This window comes from Sus scrofa, chromosome 5 (assembly GCF_000003025.6).
Source record: "Sus scrofa isolate TJ Tabasco breed Duroc chromosome 5, Sscrofa11.1, whole genome shotgun sequence".
NCBI classification, from domain to species: domain Eukaryota; kingdom Metazoa; phylum Chordata; class Mammalia; order Artiodactyla; family Suidae; genus Sus; species Sus scrofa.
The window spans coordinates 62,706,612-62,720,863 of record NC_010447.5 but is presented as its reverse complement, the minus strand read 5'-3'; the positions used below and the strand labels follow the sequence as shown (position 1 = coordinate 62,720,863).

At 42.7% G+C, this 14,252-nt stretch overlaps 1 protein-coding gene across 8 annotated transcripts in view; it reads left to right on the top strand.

The window, feature by feature from the left end:
• RIMKLB (ribosomal modification protein rimK like family member B) overlaps positions 5,591-14,252 on the top strand; it is a 39,054-nt gene continuing 30,392 nt past the window's right edge. For 5 of the 8 annotated variants that reach the window (XM_021092385.1, XM_021092384.1, XM_021092383.1 and 2 more), the window contains exon 1: positions 5,591-6,118. The gene's annotated coding sequence lies outside the window, so the exon portion shown is untranslated. Of the gene's footprint in view, positions 6,119-6,417; positions 6,554-6,604; positions 8,355-8,882; positions 9,022-14,252 lie in introns of those variants that run through there. The other 3 variants (XM_003126510.5, XM_013988399.2, XM_013988400.2) reach the window with 3 other exon arrangements.

Here is a 14,252-nt window from a genome sequence, read left to right as displayed (position 1 = left end):
AGGTTTATTATGAAACTGGTTACAGATATGTAACCACATATGTTTCAAATATTTCTGTGGCAAGTTTCCTAAATTTCATGTACCATTTATTTACTAAGCAAGCAAGCCGGTATTATAGATCTTCTATCTTGGTTGTCTGCCCTTGTTGTCCAGATAAGTTTTGGGAAATTAGCAAGAAGGATTGGAACTCATATATTACAGATTTGCCTAGTAATTCTACTGCGTCATTCAACATAGGTTTCTTTCCATTTTTTTCTTTTGTCTTTATTGTCTCCTCTTTTACCATGCTGCTAGGATGAATCTCAAATTGAAAGGCACTGGGAGAGAGACAAAAAAATCAAGGAAAGAGTTGGGGGATTTGGGTGGAGTTGATGAAAGGAAGGTTAAATAGAAAAAGCATGGAGGGTTAAACAGAAAACAAATGATGTAAAAAAAAAATGAAGGAATAGGGCAGATGGGGATTTGAATAGAAAAGATATGTTCTGTTTCTTTGCATCAAAGATGATTACACAAACTGAGACTCCCTATGGTCGACTTTTTCAATGTGCAAAAGACAGCAAAGTGGACCAGGACAAGCAAGATGGTGCCAGGTCATTAGGATGCCTGTAAATATTTACAGGCATTCAATCTGTAAATATTTGTTCATCATTCAGGGCGCTGCTGTTGACATAGACCCATACAGCCCATGTGTGCTTTGAATGTCATCATTTCTACGATTGAAATGGCAACCAATTCAATCATGTTTCCCTGCACTTGTTTTTGCCCTTATTACTTGAGGCTTCCTCTATTCCTTGAAGAGAGCATGCTACCTTATTCCTTTCTCTCTTCCATTCTTCCCAGGTTGATACACTTTTAAGACAGGAAATCAAGAGACTAGGAACACCGAATTAGGAGACTAGGAAATTGCCACCAATGATTTTATCTCATTGCCTTAGTGTTCTCTTCTGTCCAAGGAGACTCACAATATTTGCTCAATATTTACAAGTTTGCTTGACTAATATGGGTTTATAAATGCCAAGTGCTTTAAATAAAGATCATTTTACAAATGGTTGTCTATTAAGATACTATTCTCAAACTTGCATGTTTCTTTCATGCAACTTTCAGAATCACTTTGATAAACTGGTTAAAAGTGTGGATTATTGGCTGATTCCATAAGCTCTGAGTTTGGCTTAAAACATGCAGATACCCGGGCTAATTCAGAAGGTCTGGGGTGAAGGCCAAGGACTCTGCATTTTAAACGTGCTGGCTTATTCCTATTCAGTAGTTAGAAAAAAATAGTAACCAGGTACAATTAAAGGAAGGGGAGGTACCTATACCACCCCTCTTTCTAAGTCTTTTATTTTTCTCCACAATTTTTCTTTCTCTGATTCAGCCAACGTGCAGTCTTTCCTCCCTTTCCCCTCATCCTCCTTTGTGTCTGGCAGCGGCATTTTCTTAAGTTCTGAGAGGCGCTCAGCTGAAAGTGCAGAAACGAAGTGGAGACAGAGGAGGAGGGGTGTGGGTGGAGAAAGGCTAGATCAGTGTTTAGCTATTCTAGCTGTGAAGACTGTTGTTGCCGGGCTGGTTCTAGCCGGCTGGTTCTGGGAGAGGAAGCTGGGGAGAGAGAGCAATTGGCAGCTGCCGCTACTGTTCCGTATTGGCTAGTGTAGGTTCGGATTCAAGACTCCTGCTACCTTTCTTCCACCCACAGGAATCACATTAGGTACCCTATGAAGAAAACTATTTTAGGTACTGAGATCCCCTTCTGTTTACAGTTTTTCTCTTTACCACTTTAAGTCTTTAGTTTTCATCAAATTCCAGTTTGTCTCGAACACCTCCCCCTGTCCCCACCCCCCACTCCCAGATATGCACCAGATGGTGTCTGTGGGATGCTTTGCTGACCCACAATCTAGATACTAGGTGAGTTATGCTTTTCTGGCTGATGTAGCTAGCTATACACCAATGCAACGCAAGAGAACCTGGGCACCTTTTATTTTCATCAAATCCTTTCCCCCAGTGTCTTCATATTGTCCCCAAGAACTTTAAAAAATGCTTCTTGCAGCAATCTCATGTGATTCAAATGTCTAGATAATGCATGCATTTCATTATGTCATATATGGATAATTCCAGCATCTCTGTTGTCCAAACTTTGGTCTTCATCTTGGCTGCACACTAGAATTTCCTTAGAGAGCTTTAGAAAATGTTGGTCCCTGGACCCCAATCCCAGATATTCTGATTGATTGATTCTGTTGTGTATAGGAACACAACAGAACACAACAGAATTGTGTTGCTTCCCATTGATTCTGTTGTGTATAGGAACAAAAATCTGGAAATGTTTTGCTTTGGGCAAAGGATGTTTCAATTTGTTTCAAATATATTAGTCAGGGTGGGGTTGGTCTCATACTCAGAGAAATCTATTTATATTATTACCATACATACATTGTATAGCTTCTCTTTGGCCACATTGGTATCCTACAATAATAGCTAATATTTATTGAGCACTTATACTATGTAGTGCATTACATTTACCTCATTAATCCTTACAACTCAATGAAATAGTTAACCTTTATTTATTTCGTTGATAAGAAAACAGAGGTTAAATAACAGCCCTATGTTGCTAGTAAATAAACTTGGGATTTCAAATCAGATAAATCAGGTTTATCTGACTCCAGAGATGTTAGGTTACTTATAATATGTCTTCTCTAGGGATCCAACTGACCCCAGAGCATCTTGAAGAATATTAATTTATGGGTTAAAAGTGAGTGGTGCATGATTAAACCAAGATAAGCTACTTAAAATACTTAGCATACTTGGCTACCCAAAGGAAATGGAAGCCCATAGCTGTCCAGACATACATACCGTGAATGGAGACAAATTATGATTGAATCTTTCTGGACCTTGCTTCCCCATTATGGAAATGCTAAAAATAATTTCTGCTCCCTCATTACTTCATATAAAAATATTATCTTATACAGTGACAATCTGTTTAAGCCGTATCACTGGCTTTGTTTTTAAAAATGTACTTCTGGGAGTTCCCGTTGGGGCTCAGGGAAATCTGACTAGCATCCATGAGAATGCAGGTTTGATATCTGGCCTTACTAAGTGGGTTAAAGATCCAGCGTTCCCATGAGCTGTGGTGTAGGTTGAAGGTGTGGCTCGGATCTGGCATTGCTGTGGCTGTGGTGCAGACCAGTGGCTATAGCTCCAATTCCACTCCTAGCCTGAGAACCTCCATATGCTGCAGGTGGGGCCCTAGGGGGAAAAAAATGTACTTCTGGGTTTGCCTTTCTTTTTTTTTTTTTTGGTTTCCCTGAATAGATTAAAATGAAAAGCAAAGTTGTATGCGTTATGAATTTCTTAGGATGTATCTGGCCTATAGTGAGAGGAATTTTTTTTTTTTTCCATAATAAATAAGCAAGCGGGAGTTAACGTTATGGAGCAGTGGTTAACGAATCCGACTAGGAACCACGAGGTTGTGGGTTTGATCCCTGGCCTTGCTCAGTGTGTTAACGATCCGGCATTGCTGTGAGCTGTGGTGTAGGTCACAGATGTGGCTTGGATTCCATGTTGCTGTGGCTCTGGCGTAGGCTAGTGGCTACAGCTCTGATTCGACCCCTAGCCTGGGAATCTCCATATGCCGTGGGAGAGGCCCTAGAAAAGGCAAAAAGACCAAAAAAACATAAATAAATAAATAAAATAAAAAAAATAATAAGTAAGCAGCCAGAGAGTTAACAGTCTTAATACCCTCATCAGCAATACAATCTGCCTTTTCTAGGCAGTGTGGTGCATGGGATCCTTAACTGTGGGACAGAGAGGTAGGTATTATTGAACTTCTGGGGGGGGGGTTTTGCAAACTTTGTGCCAATTTCCCTAAGTATCTTGTGCCAGATTTTCAATTGTGTTCATATCTTTGTGATCAAGCTTTTTTGATCACAAAATAATTGTCTTGGTCTTTAGATCATAAGGGAGGTACTTCATGTTCTGGGAGATGAATATTAGAGCTGAATAAATAGCAACATTTTAATTCTGTAGATCTTTCCCCCTTTCTTCTTAAGATAATAGCACATTTGTTCCTCGAAACATATCTTTGGTGAAAATAGCTCACTATCCTGGGTTACTCTCAATGTCATAATATGTAGTAACAGCAGTAAACACTTATAATAGCACTTGCTTTGTACCAGGCATTAAACCTTAATACTTGACTTATTTACACCTAACTGAAGAAGGTGGGTAACTATTTTTATAGTTTTAAAAAAGGTAAAATTTTATAGTTGAGCTGATTAAGATTCAGAGAAGTATCACATAGTTAAGCAAAAAAAAAGAAATCCAGTGCAGCCCAGAAGTTAACACCCTAGGTTATGCTACATTTCTGAGGTCTCCCTAAGGTAAATCAGTTAAAAAAAAAAAAAAAAAAAAAAAAAAAAAAAAAAAAAAAAAGGCAGACCTTGAAGATTGGGAAAGGAATGCTGAAAAGAATTTGGCTGAGAAGGGGATGTCATCTGCAAGAAGGCAAACTTGTTCGGGCACTGTCTCTCACACGTGGGCTACCTGGTGGTACTAAATGGCAGGTTATTTGGAAATGAATCTTCCATGTAATTAGCATGGTCATCTGTTGCCTTTCGTAATAATACAGTTAAACCTATTTATATTCTTACCTTCCTTCGTGGAGGAGTTGTGGGACCTTCTGTACCAGAGAGAAATTATCAGTAACATCTTAAAAATCTGCTACCCCCTTCTCAGAGGTGTTATGAAGAAACACACTAACGTGAACATTCCTTTTTACATAGTTTGAGAATTTACAAAACGCTTTCGGGGATATCATCACATTTCTTTCTCACGGCAACCTTGGAATATTCTCTTTTCATAACAAAGGCTCAGAGGAAGTTCAGTAACTAAGGTTTACACTAGTTTCTGGCAGAGCCGGCGGTAGCACGCGACCCCGCCTGGATCTGAGAATATATGATGTAGTTTAAAAAGTGGCCTCACGATATACAGTGGAATTGTCTTTACTCCGTACACCGAGAGGAATCTCGTAGGTATTTACGATCATTGTCCCCAGAGGGGATACCACGGACGGGGGAGGACTCGACGGGGAGGCCGTCCGCTGGGCGGCGGGAAGCGGACCGCGCCGGGCGGGAGGCGCAGACGCGACACCGCCCCTCTGCGCCCGCGAGGCTCCGGGGGGCTCGCGTCAGGGTTCAGAGCGTGGATGACTGGGGCCCGAGGAGGGGCTGTGAGGGCGGAGAGGGTGTACAACCGAAGGGCTTCATCACGCGGTTGTGAGTCGGGAACAAACCTCGCCCCCCGCCCCCCGTTTCCCTTTCTCAGTGAGGACGGTTTAGGGGCGGGTGGGAGAAGCGCGTCCTCGAAGCGCTCTCGCGCTCTCATTTCGCCCCCCGCCCCCAGCGCTCGTGCTCCAGCGATTCTTCACCCGAGAGGCCGGCGATGGCTGCGAGTGGGAGACCCGGCGCCAGGGGGGGTGGGGCGATGGGGGCGGGCCCCGACGCAGGTGTCATACCCGCTCGGCCGGGTTCGGCCCACTGGCCCGGCCCTCGCTCCTCGGCCGGCCGCCGCCCCCGCCCCCCGCCTGCCGCGCCTAGTGGGCGGGGCCGGGGCGCGCGCGGGTCCTCTGCACGCGGGCTGGCGGCGCGCAGCGCCTCGGTCTGGGGGAGCTCGGGGCGGCCTCCAGCGGCGGCGGCGGCGGCGGCGCGCGCGCTGTGTGTGTGTGTGTGTGTGTGTGTGTGTGTGTGTGTGTGAGAGCAGGGTCGCGCGCGCGCGCGCACTTCTGGCGAGTGAGGGAGTGTGAGGGAGTGTGGGAGCGAGGAGCGGCCGAGTGTGTGTGTGTCTGTGTATGTGCGTGAGTGTGTGTGGTGAGGTGAATGTGTGTGGGTGGGTGTGAGGAGAGCCAGGCCAACCACGCGGCTGTGAGAAAGGGGGCGAGTGGGCGAGGACGCCCGGCCTGGCTGCGGGAGCCGCTGCGGCGGCGGCGGCGGCGGAGAAAGGAGGCGGCTCCCGGCATCCCGACCCCCTCCCCCGCCTCTCCTTCTTGGACTTCCAGCCCCTTGGCCGCCCGCGCTGCCCTCGGAGGCCCCAGCCCGGCGCCGCCGGCAGAGAGTGAGGGAGGAGCCGCCCAAGCCAGGTGAGCGGGACCCTCGCGTCCCTCCCTGGGGGTCGCGGCGAGAGGCGGAGGTGCCGCCGCCCTCCGCCCTCCCCGCCGCGGCCGAGTTGGGTCGAACGGGCTCCGGATGAGCGGGGCCGGGCCGGGAGGGTGTGGGGGCCAGCGCGGCCGGGGCCCGGGGCTTGTGGAGGCGGGCGGGGGGGTCGCCTCAGAGCCGGGGGCGGCGGGGCGCGATGCCGACACTGGGCTGGGCGTGCGCGCCGGGAGGGGTTGAGGATGCTGGTGCGGGAGGCGGGAGGGAGGCGGCGGCCTCGGCGGGGGAGCCGTCTCGGCCCCGTCCTTGAGGGGGTGTGGTAAGCCTGGGAATGCGCCGCGGGGCCACACGCGTGGCGGTAACCTGTCCTTGGGAGCGTGGTGATCTCTGCCGCCTCTGCTGCCATCAGACAGATGCCTGTGGTGCGTGACCGAGGCCGGAGCGGGTGGTGTTGGTCCTGCAGTTATTCTGTTTTAATTCCACGTTTTCCTCCCTGCGTGAATATTTCAGAGAGAGTGACAGCCATTCCTTGTGACAGCCCTCTGATTAAGAATGGGGTGACAGTAATTGCTTGTCTTGTTTGATTTTTTTTTTGAAAGCATTTGACTATGATGCATATATCTTTATCCCTCCCCAATAAATCCAAAATAGGGGGTAATAACTTCAGATTTACTTTACTAATGTATTATCTCTGATAACAGATTTGCAGTCTCCCGTATTTTCTCCCGTCTGTGTTTATGAATGGAGATGGGGCCTTAATTCTCTTCTGTGAATGGGATTATTATACTGACCGTGCTGAGTGTAACTTCGATGTAAATTCTTTCATTGTGCTATTTTGTCATTAATTACGTAAATTATTCCCATATTTTCGTGGGGTTGAATTAAATCTATATGGAAACTATGGGCAGCCTAACATGGAAGATTTTCCTTTTGTGGGGCTTGATATATTGATTATATTCATGGAGATTGAATTTCTAACAGTAACCATTAAAATGTAAATGTCTCATTTTATTTCCTAACATTGGATAGTTTCAAGGTCATTTTAAAAAAATTTCTTAAACAATTAGTGGTCCAGATACTTTAAGGTAATCGTTTGGAACAAAACACCTTCTGAAATTCCAGTCGGAGATTCACCATTTTCTAACTTTTGGAATGAAAACCTCTAATATAGTCATGATAGTCATAGTTAAATTTCTTTTCTAATGGTTATTGGATATTTTTTGGTTAGTGTGTCAAAGGGGAGGAGGCTTATTTTGTTTTGAGGTAATCTTTTGTTTATTTCACTCTATCTTGGTCAGCTATTAATTTCCTTCTTTCATGTCATAGATTTAGTTGTTAGTTTGTCAACATGGCTGTTGATGTTTTTCTCTTTCTCTGTCTCCCTTTTTCTCTTATTTTCTCTTACCCCCACCAGGTGCTGGAGTCTCCTTGTCGGGGAGGGGGGCAGTCTGTGATTCTGAAAATAGCCAAGAAGGGGAACAGCAAATTCAGTCACATGCAGTCCTCTACTAAGTCAAGAGCCACTCTCCTCTTCCCCCATTTTCCCCCTGGGGGGGGTAAGGAGTTGTATATCTAACCTTTAGACTTTTGGCTAGTAGCTAAAATTGCAGTTATCTTACTTTCTGGTTGGAAAGCTTTTAAAATTTTTCTCATGTTTCCTATTGAATATGATATTATCTGGGAGTGGAGGAGAAAGTGACAACAAGAAGTTATCCCTTTTATTCTTTTCCCTTCTCTTTTGGTCCCCTTTTCCTCACCAGAGGGAAATTACCGGTGACATAATTTTTCTATCCTTCCTTTGCAATATTGTAAAGAAACACATTAAAGTGAATATGCTTTTTAAAAAATCTCTGGCTGTCGAACATCAGTCAGTCCTCAGGCATTAGTTTGTTGGCACAGGATGAGACATACCTTTTAAAATATCTCCCAGTTCTTTCTCAATTTATATTCACCTTGGACTTGCTGTTGGGGTCACTAGGTGAAGTTTCTCAAAACTTTTCCCCTCCTTATAAGCTAAAGGACTGAACGTTGTGAACAGTGAAACAGATTGGGGGAACACAGCGGAGTGAGTTGTTCCACACTTTGGGTTGTAGCTTTTATCATCTTCCTCTGGGGAGCAGGCATAGTAGAGACCTAAACTGAATGAAAATGGGTGGAGGAAGAACTTCTATACCCAGGAACAGCCCATGAAGAGTGAGAGAAACCAAACATAAAGTAAGGAGGGTGAGTTTCACCATATGTTGCTTATTGACACACTTGTTTTGGGGGGTATTTAATTAAATCATGTGGATTTGTAGAGAGACTTTATGGCTGGTTGATTTACAAAGAATATTCTTTGTCAGTGGGATTAAGTCATGAGCATATGAGAAAAGACCCTTTAGAAAGTATAATAGTTATGCTACTTTAATGAGGGGGTAGATTGTGATAAGGACAGTGAAGAAAGTATTATTTTAAAATGATAACTGTATTGGCATATGCAGTTATCTGAAGAGAGGTTGAATGGGGAGATTAAGTACAGATGTTGGAGAAATTGTTTTTCATTACTTGGGAATTTTCCTGCTTGTCCTATTAAGGGTTTGTGTATTATCTTTTAATACCTCCCAAAATATCTGTACATAATGTATTTTAGATTCATGTGCTGTATGAATCTGTGTAAATGTTAGTTTTGCAGAAAGGACTGCTTTTCTGGCTTCGTGGTAACACCATGATGTTATTTTCAGTGTTTTCTTTTCCAGTGTTTTTTCCCCTTCACTATTGGCCTGGAGGACAAAAGCCACAGAGCTAGCCAGCTCTACTCCCTTAGAGTGTAGGCTGCTATCTTTTCCCCTCCTTAACTGAAATTATGTGCCTGTGCACGCCTCCCCCTCCCCTCCCCACACCATTAACAAAGGTAATTATGTTTAGAAATTATGATGTTCTTTAGCCTGTCTAATGTTGATAATATTAAATATTTTCATACTCTTTTATAGTTTATTGTAACAGACTTCTTTAAAGTAATTCCTAACCTTTAACTCTGTCCTTTTCTGAGGTTCTATGCTGTGCATTGACGATAATAGAAATAAAACAGATAGGAATTCTGTCCTCATAGAGTTTACAGTCTAATATCATTGATATTACTTTTCCTCTGTCAGTCACTTCTCCCAGAACGTGTCTGGAGGAGTCTACTGGACTCTAATAAAATGTGTACCAATTGCTGAATTAGCAAAACAAGTTTGTGTAAATATTGATATGTCAGATTTTTACTACCTTTCTTTCAAAAGTGGCAGCACATCACCAAGGTACAACCCCCCAAAATAATCCTAACCTACTCCTTAAAGTTTTTGTTCTGTTCAGCTTTTTATATTCCCTTTATTATTTCCTGCTCTCCTTTTTTTTTTTTTTTTTGAACCCCTTCTGATACTAGCTCTTAGCTTCATGTTCTTAGAATGGATTTGCTATATAAGATCAGACCAATTCTGTCTTAACTGCTCTGCTATCCCATATTTGGCAGCATTTCAGAAATGCTTCAGAGAACTACATTTTAAATTCATGCAGGTTTGCACAAATATAGCAACCTTGGAATTCTTCCCTGATGCTTTGGAGTTAGTTGTTAGCTTCTTCCTTTTACATGTGATGTAGTTAGCCATGTCTATAAAGCCTTCTTGAATATATTGACAGCTTTCCAACTCTTTTTCAACATAATGTGCAGAAAGAAAATTTGGAAGGAAGTCCCAACATTTAACATGTTAAATGTAATGAACTTTGAGCTATACTGTGTATTGCATCTCAGGAACATTTTTGAAATTTTGTGCCATGTCCCAGAGATATGCTGATGTAACATTTCTCTGTTAAGTGAAATCATGAGAAATGTTACTTGGATTCCAGAGAAAACTTAGGTTTTTTTGTACCACAGACTATTTTAGGAATTTTAGTAACTAAGCTACAGGTTATTTAAGTAGAGGAAATTTTTTTCTGACCATTTAGTTGGGTATGTGTAAACATTTTCATGTTTTTGTTTTTTTTGCCTGGGACATGTGAAAGTTCCCAGCCAGGGATGGAACCTGCACCACAGCAGGGACCCTAGCCACCGCAGTGACAATGCCAGATCCTTAACCCACTGTACTTACAAACATGTTAGAATTTGCTCATGACCTTTTTTTTCCTTTTCCAGTTTTGTTTTTTAATTGTAAAATACATACAACATAAAATTTACCATCACAACCAGTTTTCAGTACATATGTTAGTGGTAGTACGTTCATATTGTACAACCATCACCATATCTATCTCCAGAACTAAAAACCAAAATCTTATACCCATAAAACAGTAACTCCCCAGTCTCCCAACACCATAGCCCTTAACCACCACTGTATTTTTCTCTATGAATTTGACTACCTCAGAGTAGTCAGATATCCTGGAGTGTAATATCCTCAAGCTTCATTCATGTTGTAAGCATGTATCAGAAGGACCTTATAGGGCATTGTATGTATATACTGCATTTTGCTTGTTTATTCATCTCTGAAGCTACAGGTGGGTTGTGTCCACCTTTTGGCTATTGTGAATAAAGCTGCTGTGAACAGTCTACGAGTAGCTCTTTGAAACTCAGCTTTCAGTTTTGGGTATATAGGTAAAAGTGGACATGCTGGATCATGTGGTGATTCTATTTTTAATTTTTTGAGGAATCTCCATACTGTTCCACAGCAGCTGTACCGCTGAACATTCCCACTAACAGTTTGCAAGGCTCTGTCCTCTGCAACACTTATTTCCTGTTGTTGTTTTCCTTTTTGATAGTAACCATCCTGTATGGGGGTAGGTTTATGGCTTTTTGTTTGTTTGTTTGCATTTTGCTAGTGCTTAGTGATGTTGAACCTTTTTTCTTACTCATAACCCTTTTTTTTTTGGCTTCCCCATGGCACATGGAGTTCCTGGGCCAGGGATCAGAGCTGGGCCACAATTGCAGCAACACTGGATCCTTTAACCCTCCTGTACTGGGCTGGGGATCAGATCCGCGTCCTGGTGCTGTGGAGATACTACCAGTCCCTTTGCACCAGAGCAGGAACTCTCTGACATTTTAACATCAGGTCACTTTTAGCTCTATGAGGGCTGGGACTGTGTTTACTTACCATGGTATCTTTATGAAGAGTATGTAGTAGGCACTCAGGTAGTAGTTAAATGTAATTCTTAATTGAATGCTGAGTTTTGTGTATTTAGTATTTCTCTTAGATTCAGATCATTTTTTGCCTTGGAATAGTTTGCTTTTTCAGTAGGCAGGTTATAGAGAGATTTCTCCTGGGATGTTGTAAAAATATATATAAAAGTAAAATGATCAAATGTAAAATGATGATTTTTGTAGTGTACAAAGGTAAGTCCCACTCAGATACAGGGCAGTACCACTACTTGCTGACATGCAAACCTTGATGGAGCATGATATGATCGAGTATGTTTGTCAGGCTGTTTCAGTGGCCTCTAATAAAGAATCCCCAAATATCATTGACATGAGATAGAAGTTTATTTCATGCAAGAAATAGTAGAAGCAATCCAAGGCCACACCACTACACAATTGTCAGGGATTGAAGTTCTAACACTGTAGCTATGCTTTTCCTATGGTTGACTCCTGCCTCAGTCCAGATGGTTGTTAGAGGTGTACCATGACATCTACATTTCATAGCAGGATGGAGGAAGGGCCAAGGAAGAGTATATTTCTTTAGTATGCTACCTAAAGGTTGGAGTGCAGTACTTTCATTCAGCTCTAGGGAATACAGTATCTTAGTCATATGACATTGTGCTCAGCTAAATGTCAGATATTATTACTAAGGAGTATGTAGAAAATGGATATTGTGAGGCAAGTGGCAGTCTCTGCCATAGAGTGTGTGGAATTTGAAGTGATTCTGGGTTCTGTCACTTTCTAATTTAGACATGCAACCAGTCTGCTAGTATAGCCAAATGAACACAATAATGTCATAGGGATGATGATGAGGATTAAATGAGAAGATACAAATAAACTGTATTTCATATATATTATATATATATGTATATAATGTATATATATATAAAATCACTCAGTGAATTTATGGGAGTTGGCCTTAGTGGCTCAGTAGTTATGAACTCAGCTAGTATCCATGAGGATGTGGGTTAGATCCCTAGCCTTGCTCAGTGGGCTTAGGATCTGGCGTGGCCATGACCTGTGGTGTAGGCAGCAGAGGAGGCTCGGATCTGACCTTGCAGTGGCTCTGGTGTAGGCCGTCAGATTAGACCCCTAGGCTGGGAACTTCCATATGCTGTGGGTGCGGCCCTAAGAACAGAAAAATAAATAAAAAAGTGAATTTATTTTCTTGTCTAAATTCCTTTCAATATCTTTTAGGGATAGTAGAAAAGAGTACAGAAATCAGAAAACTTGAATCTTGAACCTATTACTGTGATATCTTGGGCAGGTCATTCCTTTAAAATGGGATAAGATGTATCTTTGTTCCTCACATAATTACCTGCAGACTAAATGAGAAAATATATGTGGCAAGTGTTGTGTCAGCTATAAATGGAGAATGTTTTTAACCCCACCTGTATGCATTGTTTTTGCCTTTGTCTTATGTATGTTTCTTGTATGAAGGAGGGGAGTGCATAGGCACTTGTTTATATATTAAAAAGTGTTGCCTTTCCTTACTTTTATTGTCTTTTCTGTGTCTGTGTAAACACTTAGTGTTTTACTGTTTTTCTTCAGTCTTTTGATTAAGGGACCATATTGATTTTGGATTAGAAAATGGTTATCTCCTTGGAGTTCCCGTCCTGGCTCAGTGGTTAATGAATCTGACTAGGAACCATGAGGCTGCACGTTCGATCCCTGGCTTCACTCAGTGGGTTAAGCATCGGCGTTGCTATGAGCTGTGGTGTAGGTCGCAGGTGCGGCTCGGATCCCACACTGCTGCAGCTCTGGTGTAGGCCGGCGGCTATAGCTCTGATTAGACCCCTAGCCTGGGAACCTCTATATGCTGTGGGTGTGGCCCTAGAAAAGACCAAAAAAAAAAAAAAAAAAGAAAAAGAAAAAAAGGTTATCTCATTTTTCACCCAATTTCATGTATATTGCTTCTTAATAAAAGGTTATCATAGATGAGAGACCTATAAGGAGAGAGAGTATGAGTGAAAGTATAGTGGGAACTTTTGAAAATTAGATATTTGCTGCTTTCGAGGCATACTCTTTCAAGAATAATCTGTCACTGTAAAGTCAACTTGGATTAATATGTAGCCTTCGGAGTTCCATTTGTGGCTCAGTGGAAATGAATCCGACTAGAATCTGTGAGGACACAGGTTCAATCCCTGGCTCAGTGGGTTGGGGATCCGGCATTGCCGTGAACTGAGGTGTAGGTCTTAGAGGCCGCTAAGATCTGGTGTTGCTGTGACTGTGGTTGTGGCTGGCAGCTGTAGCTCTGATTTGATCCCTAACCTGGGAACCTCCATATGCTGCAGGTATTGCCCTAAAAAGCAAAAAACAAACAAACCCCACTAATCTTCTGCTCCTATTTTCATAGCATTGTAGTCTACCTTAAAGTTAGTGTGGCAAAGAAAATAGTGATATTGTTTTTAGTGGCATCTTAGCCAAAGGATGAGATTGTAGAGGAAATCTCAAAGGGACATTCTTTTGTGATCACTTATTGATGAATGTTATTAGTTGGTAATGGGTTAACTGGACTATTCATTGGTTGTTTCTGAGACTCTTCTGAGATTTTCATTTTATCACTCATTTTCTGTATCTTTAATCCCCCCCCCCCCCATAGAGGTGTTTCTTCTCTTTCTCTGTTCATTAATGCTTTTGTCCTTCTACCTCTTAAGCCAATATAGGCACATAATGTGATTTGAAAGGAGACTGTTGGGGACTTAGAATCAGAAAATCTCTTGAAATCCAGGCCGAAATTAGTATTGTTTGGTTAAAAAAATTTTTTTGTCTTTTTTTTAGGGCCTCATTCGCGGCATATGTATGTTCCCAGGGGCTAGGGGTTACATCAGAGCTACAGGTGCTGCCCTACATCACAGCCACAGCAATGCAGGATATGAGCCGTGCCTGCGACCTGTACCACAGCTCATGGCAATGCCAGATCCTTAACCCACTGAGTGAGGCCGGGGATCAAACCTGCATCCTTATGGATACTAGTCGGT